General features: G+C 38.6%; 1 pseudogene; it reads right to left on the reverse strand.

Annotated features, from left to right (window-relative positions):
* Positions 1-8,519: 8,519 nt before the first annotated feature.
* On the reverse strand, positions 8,520-12,365 carry LOC140047542 (uncharacterized; annotated as a pseudogene).
* Between the last annotated feature and the right edge of the window lie 1,076 nt (positions 12,366-13,441).

Genomic DNA, 13,441 nt, shown 5'->3' on the forward strand with positions numbered 1-13,441 from the left:
AAAATAACCCATATGGATTTGCCCGAATGAACCCTCTAAGGACCCTTTTGGGATGTGGTGTGCTACATAAGGCCCTGTATTAGAAATTAATATGGGGTAAATAGTTCATAGATGAACTATGGAATAAAACTAAAATGTTCACCCTCAATCTTTAAATAACATTTATGGATTTGCCCAAATGAACCCAAGGGCCGATCTTTCATGGACCTTTCGGGGTTCTCTATGTGGGTCTACAAGAGACCCTATATTGGAAATACTGTATGTGGGGTGAAAATGTGGGTTCATAAAGATATAATAAATATCCCTGTGCACCCTCGATCATCCATAAGGAACATTTTATGGATTTGCCCAAATTAACCCAAGGGTCGGTCGTTCTCCATGGATGGACATTAAGCCCCATAATGGAAATATAAGGGGTGATACTGTGAGTTCATATAGACAGGCGCGGCCCATGGAATAAAGCTGCCTGTGCACTCTCGATCCTTAAGGAACCGATTTTGATTTTTCCTAAAATGAAACAACAGCAGGTCATCTATTTAGACCCTTCTCTACTGTATGTTCAGTTCTACATTTGGCCCCTGTATCGGATCAATGCATTTGGCTACATAAGTTAGTTACTGTGTTAGAAATATATCGGGTAACTAAAACTGTAGGTTCCAATATTAAGCCATGGGAAAACCCTGTCTGTGCACCCTCAATCCTTTTAAAAGGAACCCATATGGATTTGCCAAAATGAACCAAGGGTAACTTCTGAATTCTCTATGAACCGTACATTCCGTTTATTGGAGATACATGGATACCTGATTGAAATGTTTCTGAAAGACATTGTACTGTATAGTAGTAGTATTCCCCTTCCCCACCTCTTTGCATTAAATCCGCCCGATAGGCTCTTATGTACAGGATTTCAAAGCAATAATCACACTTGTATTTTTCAAGCAGTATAATCTATTAGATTGAATAAAAATATCTATTATAAAAAATTTTCCGTTAGAAATCTCTATGCTATGTCGTTATTTAGATGAGAAAAACAGGTCAAAGGTTAAAATTACAGAAAAATAGTGTTTCAGTCACTTTTTGAAAAAAATGTTGCATTATGGCAAGTATAAACATATATATTGTGAACAATTTGATACCAAAATTGGCTCCTTACGATAAATATTTATTAATTTATGTTTTTATAACCTTATTCAATTATGTCAAAGGTTAATAACCACACTTCCGGTCATTTTCAAGCAATATCATCTTTTACACTGAATATAAATGTATATCTTAGGAACAATTTGCTCCTATTTTTAATTCTCTCCCTTCTCTCTGCCGTTACTTAGATATAGCAAAAAAAGGTCAAAGGTCAAAATTGCTATAAATGGGGTTTCCGATCAATTTTACAAAGAAAGTTCTGTTAGAGCTAATATAAACATATACATTGTGAACAATCACCAAAATTATCTCACTAGGTCCAGAATTTCCAGAGATATAGCATGTTTTTATATTGGTCAATTTTGAACTTTGACCCCTTATATCTCGAAAACGCTTCCTATCCTGATCGATTACCATCCATATTCGTAATCTACGGAAAATTTCCCCCCTCCTGCCACCGGACTATGAAGAAGAAGACTGCAAGGAACAGGAAGTGAGGAAAAATGTTAGAGGAGTGATATATGACGAGGTGCCAAAGAAGTTAGAGCCAGGTTTAAGGCTACATGACTAGACCAGTAGGCATGCATGGGGCGGAAACTCGATGGCAGATAAGAAACTGGAGGCTGTTGAGATGAAATGCATGAAATGAGTGAAACTATAAGTTAGACAAACTATAAGTTAGACAAATGAGGGATAACATTCATGAATGCAGGCTAAAGCCTGGTTTCCTGTCGACGTAAGATTTGGAAATGCTAACGTTTGTTACGATTGTTGCGTTTGTTACGTCTCTTCCGTTAAGTTGAACAAAAGTGAACGTCGTTTTGATCGTTCTGAACCGCAGGCTCACGAGCCGATAACGACCCTTACGTAAAGTTGACTTTTTTAACTTCAAGCGCTTACGGTCGTCTTATGATCGTTACGTAAAGTTGAAATTTTTTCTTACGCTTCTGTGTTTGCTCGATCGATAGTTGCCCATGTCAGGCAATTGTTTTTCAGGTAGGCAGCCTAGGCTTAGAAAGGCATACATGCACATATGGCATACTGTACATAGGCCTAGCTTCATAAAACGGAACATGCCTAGGCCCAGGCCCAGTCCTACATCATAACCATTACTATTTTACTGTAATATAGGCAAGAGGCCTGTACTAAATATGTCCTAGACCGTAGCCTTCTTGTAGGCCTAGCCTAGGCCTACTTAGTAATACTAGGCCTAGGCTAGCCTACTACTAAAAGCCTTTTTAGGCCTACCTACTATATAGCCTAGGCCCCTAGTACTTAGTAGTAGTAGGCCTCCTATACTAGCCTACTAGGCGAGGCCCTACAAACAAGTACTAGGCCTATCCCAATTAAGTGGACCACCATCTGTAGGCCTAGGCTAGCTTTGGAATTAGGTATAAATCTCTCTTTTTTTTAGTGTGACTTTATTTTATATGATAGGTCAAATTAAAAAAAAAACATTTTAACATTTTAATGTATTGGATCTACACACTCTACACAATAATTCCAACTTCTAAACTGCAACAAAAATGATCTACAGTGAAACTCTTCTTTTACATGCCCTTTGGTTGGAATGTGTTTAAAAACTAAATGTTTGTAACTAAAACTGTTATCATACTGTACACATAATTATAACTAATAACAGTAGTTCAGCTGCTTAACAGGAAAATGCTATAAAATTAAAATTTGTAGTCATTAACAGAAAAACAAGTGAAAAACACTTTAAATATGTTTAATTATTTTTCTTTGATTTAAAATAATTATTGAAAAGCTTCAACACACTAGTTTTAAAATGTTAAATATTTTTACAGAGCAAATTTTAAACACAAAATGAGGCCTATAATGATTCCAAAGTAAATACTGCCCAGTACATAGGAAATATCACACTTATTTATTATTAACATTTTTACATGTGAACAGAAAGTCTGCTTCTAGTACCACTGAAAATTAAACAAAACATTGATATTAACATTGATAATGTATCAACATTGAATGTGTATGTGTTGCATTTACTAATTGTTTTGCTTTATTAAATAGATATACAAGTATGACACCAGAAAGATTGAATCAACTTGTGTCCTTAATTCAGCCCCATCTGAAAGAGAGAAATTACAGTACAGTGTACCACAGTTTCAGAGTTTAAAAATATGTTTATAATTTTAGTACTCAACTTTTTAGATTTATTTAAAGGTTTAATTTCAAGTGAAAAACACTTTAAATATGTTTAATTATTTTTCTTTGATTTAAAATAATTATTGAAAAGCTTCAACACACTAGTTTTAAAATGTTAAATATTTTTACAGAGCAAATTTTAAACACAAAATGAGGCCTATAATGATTCCAAAGTAAATACTGCCCAGTACATAGGAAATATCACACTTATTTATTATTAACATTTTTACATGTGAACAGAAAGTCTGCTTCTAGTACCACTGAAAATTAAACAAAACATTGATATTAACATTGATAATGTATCAACATTGAAAGTGTATGTGTTGCATTTACTAATTGTTTTGCTTTATTAAATAGATATACAAGAATGACACCAGAAAGATTGAATCAACTTGTGTCCTTAATTCAGCCCCATCTGAAAGAGAGAAATTACAGTACAGTGTACCACAGTTTCAGAGTTTAAAAATATGTTTATAATTTTAGTACTCAACTTGTTAGATTTATTTAAAGGTTTAATTTCCTGTATCATATATATTGTGTGACACAGTGTATGCAAAGAAAGTTACTGTATATCACTTAAGGTAATCAGTAAAAGTGTTTGTGTTTGCGTTTTAAAAATGTATTTAGTTAATAAGTAAGTAATTATAGTATTTAGTTAAAGGTTTGATTGTCGGTATTATATATTCTGTATGCCATGGTGTATGCATCTATTATTTTTGAGAATTTATATAAATGGCCTAATCCATAAAATAGTATTGTGCAGAATGTATTTGTAAATAAATTTATTTAACAAGTATTTACTGTATGCTTCTTATTATTAAGTGTGGAGGGATATTGAATGGCAATATTATTTAATAACTTTATTATTATTATTATCATTATTATTAATTGTTATTAAATATCTTACCTTCTGTATTTAATATTACATCTACTGCATCAGAATCTAATAGCATGCTTCTTATAACAACACAAACAACAAAAACATTGATTAGAAAAACTCAGATGGAGCAAATAGTGCCGGTTTAAATTGTTTAAAAACATCGAATCATTTCTCCTAATAAAAGAATAGTTAATGAACTTAATTACCGGAAGGAGAATATGTCAATAAAATAAAGAAAAGTGTGAATAGAAAGAACTTGAATATAATTGTACGTTTTTAATATAGGGCTAATTTTTATCCTTTTTTGGTAAAGAGGTGTTGTAAAAAAGCTGCTTTTATTAATGAAATTCGTATTTTCGTATCTATTAAAAATAGGCCTATCCTTTTCCATTGTATATCTTGCGCTTACGACTCTTACGCTTACGTAAAGTTGACTCCAAGTTAACTTTACGTAAGAATCGTTAATAACGCAACGCAAGTGATCGCAAGCAATAAAATCCCGGTTTCCTGTAAATTCGCGATAAATCGACGTATCAGACGGAGATTCGATACCCCGGTTTCCTGTCGATCGTCTATTTTTCTTGCGTTTACGTCGATTCCACCAAAATATTGTCGTAAGCGGTTTCCTGTCAAATGTTGGTTTCTTACGTAAAATCGACATAACAATCGTAACTGACGTTAGAAAAACTGACTCTTAAGGCACTCTTACGTCGACAGGAAACCAGCCTTAAGATAGTATGGGATATGAAGATTAGGGAGAAGAATGCTATAATTAATCGGATGGATAGCAGAAAGAGTAGGAATGGAGAAGACCAAAAAGAAGGGCGAGAAAGAGATGGTTATAGTCCAGTGGCCGTATTCACCAATCTCACTTAGGCAAAGGGAAACACTTAAGGGGTATTCACAAATGAGTTAAGGGATTCACTTACCTAAGGAAAACACTTAATTTAAGGGTAAAACTTAAGGGTAAAAATAATCATAAATATTCATGAGTTGTCCCATTGTCCAATCACAGAGGATTTAATTCCCCTATGGTCCAATCACTTTCCTCTTTAAAACTAATTTGCATATTTTAAAAAGAGTAAGGGGTTGGGGGACGGGGGCGAGGATGAAGAGAAAATAGTGTATGGACGATGATCAATAAAAAGAAAATGGCAGTCAAAACAAAAAGTAAATGAATATTAGACCTAGACTAATTTGTATGAGGATCAAGAAAATTAGGTCTAGCCTAGATGCTACTAACAAACCAACATTCTGTGTAGTCATAAACCTGTCTGTATTGAGGCATATGCATCCTAGGCTGGTTACTGGGCAGACCAACAGGGGGCCTAGCATCTCTACCTAGCCTACTAGAATGGGGCTAATTTATATTACAACGAAATGGGAAGCCATCTTCCACGAAAATAATGGCAGTCAAAAAAAAAAAAAAAATGAATATATAGGCATAGACTAATTTGTATGGTGGGGATCAGCAAAAATGATCTAGATGCTACTTAAACTAAACATGAATCCTAGGCCAGTTAGTGGGCAGACCAACTAGCCTTAGCCTAGCATCTCTACCTAGCCTAGACTGGGGCTATCTACAACTGGGCATAGTACTCGCACACACAGAATCTTCAGCACAACCAAGGTACTGAATAGTTAAGGGAACTTTTAAGGGACCTCTGAGGTCCCTTAAAAGTTAAGGGAAAAATAGACCAAGTTAAGGGTTTCCCTTAACCTTAACCCCTTTGTGAATACCACTTAAGTGAAACCCATAATATTTTCTTGATTTAAGGGAAATTTTTAGGATTTAAGGGAAATATCTCACTTAAGTGTGATTGGTGAATACGGCCACAGATCCCTATGTAAAAAAAAAGTGCCTTCGTGTGCAGATCATGGGGAAAGTGTAAACATTGTGTTTTATGAATAATTGAATCATGCTGGTTATAAAATCCTATGTTGTCAAATTTCTAAAATTCATCTTTGACCTCTGACCTCAATTTGAATGTTTTGACCCATTGAAAACAAAATGGTCATATCTTTGCAACGCTTATTTTAAATGAAATAATTTTAGTGTCAAATTATTTGGGAGATGCATATTAATATTCGTTCTAATGGAAAAGTTTGTCCAAAAATGGCCGGAAGTATGATTTTTGGCATTTTTTACCTTTGACCTACATATCATATAACTACGTAACTAATAGTTGGACAAACTTTAAATAGAGCTCAAATTAATCTGAAGGTATATGTTTCTATTCAGTCTAATAAGAACTTTTTCGAGAAAATGACCCAAAATCTTCTTATTGACCTTTGACCTGTACAGGTAGTACACATTCCTACAGTCTTAAAAACTATTGGCCGTAAAAGGTTTTTTTTGGTGAAATTGTTGTATAATAACAACATTTTATAGAAATGTAAAAGAATTTTATTTATGATCACTAACTTTGTAATTTATTAACATCACTAGCATTTGTTATTAGCCCTCAATCAAACATGGTGCATGCTAAAAAAGATTTTGATTTTGTGCTAAAAATCCATCTTTTTGGTCCAGTACAAACAATCTTGTACAGCCATTCTTACACAAACAACATATTTTATTGGAAAGATAATCATAATATCTATCCAATAAAATATGAATTTTGTGTATTAATATCTGCTAGATAGCTTTTACTAAACCAAAAAGATGGACTTTTAGCTCAAAATTAAAAAAATTTTTTGTTGTGTGTATCATGTAATAACCTCAACAAAAATATCAAGCTATCGGAATATTTTTCTCAATTTTTTCAGAAACTGACCTAGTACGTTATAAAAGAGGTATGTAAATTACAGGTTACTGTAAAAAGTCTTTAAAACAAAGTTATAACCTGTTAAGTTCAGGAAAACACATAAAAATGTGGTATTTTTTGGGAAAAAATGAAGATTGAGGGCGCTGTTCACACAAGTAAAAATACACTTTTTTGCCTGTATCTAATTAAGTTTTAGCCATAATAATTTGAAAATAGTCTTATTTGATAGACAATTACATTTTCTTTATATAAAAAAAAAATACACATAATTCTGATAAATTCATGTGAAGTGCTTAAAATCAGCAAATATAACACATTTTAATATTATAACAAATGCTAGTGATGTTAATAAATTACACAAACCAACAGTGGTGTTGGTAGATAATGCACGCAACCGTAACCACGCCCTCAAGAGGGAGCCATCCAACGTAGTAGCGTCATCATTTCATGAGTACACTTGTCAGTGGGGACGGCGGGAGGGCGTTTATCCAGGTAAGCAGCACTCATAGACTACCAACAGCACTGTTGGTTTGTGTAGTCTATTTCGTGCCTGCTTACCTGGATAAACCGACAATATAGCCAGTGTAGCACCGGACTAAACCTAGTCGGCGGCGGGCGACAAGTAAGTGAAGAATACGTACCTAAAGACGAGGCTTCAGAATTGAGGTCGCCACTGGTGCCTGGTTAGCGGATACATCCGATAGATACAACGAAGTGAACGTTGATTGCGTCCGCCACCAAGCCGCCTTCAGAATGTCAGGGAGAGGGACTCCCGTGAACAACGCCAAAGATGTGGCGACGCCACGCACCTGGTGCATATGCGCAGGAGGAGGAGTGTCCGAGGATTCGTATCCAGCGCGAATTGCTGCAACAATCCAATTTGCGATCGTTGATTTCGCTGCCGGACGGAATGGGGACACTGAAGCGATAAACAGGTGTGAAACACCATCTCGCAAAGCTCTGGTTCTGTTGATGTAGATCTTAATCGCTCTAACAGGACACCAGTGCAGAACCTGTCTTCCTCAACCCCTGAAATCGAGGAAATGGTGGGGACGCAAACGGCGGGCGGCGAGAAATTCAACGTCTGCGTCTCTTAGCTAGGAAGTCCTTCCTAAAAACTAGCCGAACGCCACCACGCTCAAACCTGATATGGCCTGGTTCTAAGGAGAGAGCGTGCAATTCGCCTCGGCGTTTGCATGACGCCACCGCCAGCAAGAACGCCGTCTTAAGCGAAAGGTTGTACAGAGAGGCCTTATGTAAAGGCTCAATAATGGTGGACGTGTGAGAGCGGCTAGGACGACGTTGATGTCCAAGCGGGGAACCAAGGCCTTTGAAGGAGGCCGTTCTCTAAACATTTCACGCAGCAAACTTGAAATTGTGGTGGATGTTGAGACGCTCGAACCGTCTGCAAAAGTCGGTGAGATTGCACCTATGGCAGACCAATAGACGGATATGGTGCGGACCTGTAAACCTGACTCAAACAGGTAATGCAGGAAAGCGCATACCTGCCCCAATATCAGTCTTGGGGTGTACCGGCTGGCGCTTGCACCAGTTAAAATAATGCTTCAGACGGCTATTATAGACGGTGAGTGTTGATTCCCGGCGGGATTTCGCCGCGAGGGCGGCCGGGCCATCTGGTATGCCCGAGTCTCTGAGCTGATCCCTGACAATGGCCATGCAGTCAGGTGCAGGGATCGGAGGTTCGAGGCGGAGAACCTGGCTCGGCCCTGAGTCAGCAAGTCCTCGCGTACCGGAAGATGGAGGGGCTGATCGTAGAGCAGACTGTTGATCAGCGGAAACCACGGCTGGCGTGGCCAAAAAGGCGCGATCAACAGGACTCGGCAATGATGGCGCTGAATGTGCGTCAGGCACATTCATTTAGACTAGAAAAAAAGTAGTGAGCCCTCTAGCGGTCATTTGTGATTTCTGAGATTCATCGAAGCGCGACAACATCACCCGGAAATGATGTGAATTTAAAATTTTAATAGGGGTTAAACTCTTTTAACCAATTGAAAGCCTTAAATTATAGTTCCTTATGAATAATTCATGAGAATAATTAAAGCAAGGGTTGAAGAAGCATGTGACTTGGTTTTTGGAACAGGATAGCAGTTATGATCGTGTCAGGTAATCATTGAATTTGCTCTTCTTTTTGTTAGATTTTATACGGTTTTTATCAATAATAATATTGTACATTTTTACGAGACCATAAAAAAATTCCTCAATTTTTGAGTAAACGAGTGAATAAAAAGTTACTATGTAATGTAAATATTCGTTTGACAAAAAATGGGCATGTTGATATTTTCAGGTGGTTATTAAATGGCGATTGAAATAGGTAAACAAATCACATGTATAACGGTGGTTTGTGCGAAGCTGGGCCTAGCCTTGATGGTCCAACTCGTACTGCGTGTTAATCAATGCGTATAAGATACACATGTAGTCATGACATGTAGTTTATTTATTAATATTAGGCCCCATTCTCATTTATTTTAATTAATGTACTGAATGTACCACACTTTACAACTCTATATAAATTAGATTTTGTACTTGTATTAAATTCAAACGTTTTATGGGATTTAAAACATTAAGCTAGGCCTTGTAGTAGGCCTAGGACCACATGCTAGGTTTTTCAGCCTAATTTATCATGCAGTATACCTCTAGCCCATCTTTCAAATACATATTTAAATTAACATACTTTTTATATTTCTATATTTTGTATAGGATCTGACTCCAGAAAACATTTGCATCACTTGAAAGCGGCTATTTATGGACAGCATGTTGACATTCAAAAAAATTTGACCAGCTCTTATTAATTAAATGTCTTTTAAATTAAAGGTTTTCAATATAATGAAATGTACGGTGACAGAAATTTAAATGATTCTCATAATTGAGGTTTCTCATAGATTTAATATTGAAGGTAAATAAATAAAGCTGTTTGTTATTCTTGCCTTTAGAAATAAACATGTTGTTAGTACTATATTATTAGGCCTAGGCCATTATACAAATTAAAACTAAAAAATACAGTAATCATATTTAAGGCCTACACACAGTACCTTACTTGATTTGATTTTTTTCAAATATTTAATTGATGAAATAAATGAGTTTGACTTTTCAATTAGTTGCCATTTTATTAGTTTCTGTGTGTTTTTATTTATATTCTTAAAACAATTGTATACAACAACTTTAAAGTATTGCGCAGAAGTGATCACATTATAGTAGGCCTATTTGTTGTATGTTATTGTCGCTTAAAATTATGCAGTTAAAGTATTTGATTTTAGGGTGACAGAAACGGTTAGGCAAGAAAAGAAATAAATTTGGGAATTTTGTTATGCGGTAAAAACAATTAAACATAATTTACCCCTAATGCATGTAAATGTAGAAAACATTTGCTTATGTTAGCGCGACCGAAACTCGCTACTGGGAATAGAGCCTGCAAAAGCGACGCGTACACACCTACTCGGGCACCGGTGGAGCGCGATCGATAGTAAATATACCCGATTTCAAATGATCATAAAATTCTTTTAAAAAATATCAACATTTTGATTTTTTGAGGATTAAAAGTAAAGATATTGAAATTTAACATAATATTTACAAATATGTATTTAAAAATTCGGAAACAATTTTAGCGTGATATTAAAACAAACTTTTTAGAGTTCCGCGATTTTCTACGCAGGATTTGTTTGTTTTCATTGTTAATGGGCGAATGTTACCTAAACTAGAATCGTTATAAATCTTTTAAATTTGTATTATAAGTAATTTCTTTAGTATTCTTAGTAACATCGAATGTCTCTAATTAACTAGCAGTTATTTATACTAACTATTGTTCAATAATAAGCGTGTATGAAGTGAAAATCTATAGTAATAATGTTCTTAGTCAGTTCGTCTCGCTCGCGTGAAGTCTTCGGGTTTCTCAATACAATTCTCAGCGGTAAAGATAGGCTCGCGCTAATGTTTAAATCAAAAGCGCTCTCAAAACACTTTTTGTCCAAAATTCGCAATATGACGTGAGTGTGCAGGACGATCGGAATGATCGAAATCGGCGGGAATGCATACGCCCATAGACCGTTCCACGGAATGGACAGCGCATCCACCACCCACGCCTGAGCATCCCTGACGCGACTGCAATACGTCGGGAGCTACGTGTTGACTGACGACGCAAACAGGTCTACAAGGGGCCGCCCGAAGTGGTCGAATATTTGGGCGGCAACAGTTGGCAGAAGGCGCCATTCCGTCGGACGCAGTCCCGGTCGGGACAGACTGTCCGCAACAACATTCAGTCGGCCTGCTATGTGGGCCGCTGTCAAAGTGATGTTGTGGCTGATGCACCACATCAGTAGAGACCACGTGTGGCAACACAGCGTTGGGGACCTTGTGCCTCCTTGCCGATTGATATAAGCCACGACCGTGGTGTTGTCGGAATGTACCAGAACGTGCTGGTTCGCCAGGCGGGGCAGGAGTGCTTTCAGAGTGCGCTCGACTGCCCACAACTCTAGAAGGTTGATGTGGGCGCACGTCTCTACGGGCGACCACACGCCGCCCCAGCCTATCTCGGAAGCATCCGTATCTATACGGATGTCCGGAATGGACCTTTGAATAGGTCTGCCCACAGTCAACCTGCCCTCTGCGAGCCACCAGTCGAGATGCGTTCGGATGAACGCATTCGACAAGACCACTTTCTGCAGAGAGTCTGAATTTGGACGGAACAAGGCCAGCAGATGCAGTTGTAGAGGCTGCATTCTGAGCCGGCAAAACGGAACCAAGGCAACGAAACTGGCCAGGTACCCAAGGGTCTGTAGCCAGTCGTAAGCCGTTGGCGCAGGACAAGTGACTAGGTACTGCATTGTTGATAGTCGTGCTTTTTGTACTCTCCCCTGTGAGGGGCGAATCAAGCCCGTCACAAGATCGATTTCTGCACCGAGGTAAACCGGAGTCTGTGTCGGCAGAAGGCACGACTTCTCTCGGTTTATGATAAATCCTGCCTGTTCCGTTAAGAGGAGGACCTGTGCAAGATGGTTTTGTAGCAGGTCCCGAGACTGGGCCACGATCAACCAATCGTCCAGGTACATGAAGATGCGTATGCCGTTCTGATGGAAGAACGCCGCAAGCGTCCTGACTAGACGTGTGAACACACGTGGGGCTGTGGACAGCCCGAACGGCAACGCGATGAATTGGTAAACATGATCGTGAATCCGGAAGCGCAACCAACGTTGGTCCTGCTCCGCAATAGGCACATGAAAGTCGCCTCGTCGCCTCGCTGCAACCCCAGCAGGATGGATGGTATTGTCTCCATTCTGAACCTGCGGGGACGGATGAACCGTTTGTTCAGACTCCGAAGATTTAATATGGGTCGCGTCGCCAATCGCCGGACTTCTTCTCGGCGAGAAACACGGTGGACTCGTGTCCCGGGGACGCATAGAGTTCGTTTACCGGCACCACAGCTCCTTTGCGGAGAAGTGCAGAAAGGCCCTCCATGAGCGCCTGTTTCTTTACGGGTTCGGATGGAACCCTTGTTGGTCGAGGACCGCCGCACAGCGGCGGACTCGTGAACTCTATGGCGTACCCGTGCGTCACGGTAGAGAGAACCCATTTGTCTGTAGTAAGGGTCTCCCAAACCCGCGCATACCGTAGTAGGCGACCCCCACCTCCCCGTCCTTCGCCGTGAGGACGGGCGCCCCGAGGGCGTCACCGGCGCCTCGCATTACCCGAGGCGAGGGCGCTTCTTCTTCCACCACCACGGTGGGGATTGTTATTCTGTGGGTAGGAGGTCGAAGCCTGAAAGGCAGGCTGAGCCGGTGTAGGGGGAGGGGGAACGGGTGCGAGTGCACGTGTACGCGGCGGTACCGCGGGGAGAGGAGGAGGCGGTCGTGTCGACCTTGATCTAGAGCGTTGTCGACTCGCCTGACGTTTAGCTGGAAACTTAGCTCGAGTCTCGCGACGAGCTTCCCTCTCACGCGCCCAATTGTCTTCTCTATGTGAGAATGACCCGAAGAATAGATCACGGGCGACACAGCTGTTTCAACCAATGTAAAATAAATAGAAAAAGTCAAGCGCCCTCAATATTGTCAGACGGCGATATGTGCCTGAGCGTGACGCCGCGCGAGTGGTTGAATCTCGTTCAACTTTCGCGACATTTGCAACTTTTATAACTACACTTTAAATTATTTTAATCAATTTCGTCATAAATATTATAAAACCATTTTTATACTATTTGTTAGAAAATAAGTTTTTTAATTACCGATTTTTTGGAAATAATAAGTAATTAAGCATAACACCAAGTTTACGAAATTATTTACACCCGGAAGTTTTAAAAATTAACATCGATCGGCCTAGCAAATGTAAACAATGGAAAGTTTGAAAAAATGCTTGTCAAATTGTAAACTTTTTGTTTTTATTCGTAATTTTCATAAATACTTGGAAAATCTAGGTAAAAGTTTGATTATATATGCTTACATGAGACATTGAATTGTTAGGAGGTGACGGTGAAAATCTC

The sequence above is a fragment of the Antedon mediterranea genome, chromosome 4 (assembly GCF_964355755.1).
Source record: "Antedon mediterranea chromosome 4, ecAntMedi1.1, whole genome shotgun sequence".
NCBI classification, from domain to species: Eukaryota; Metazoa; Echinodermata; class Crinoidea; order Comatulida; family Antedonidae; genus Antedon; species Antedon mediterranea.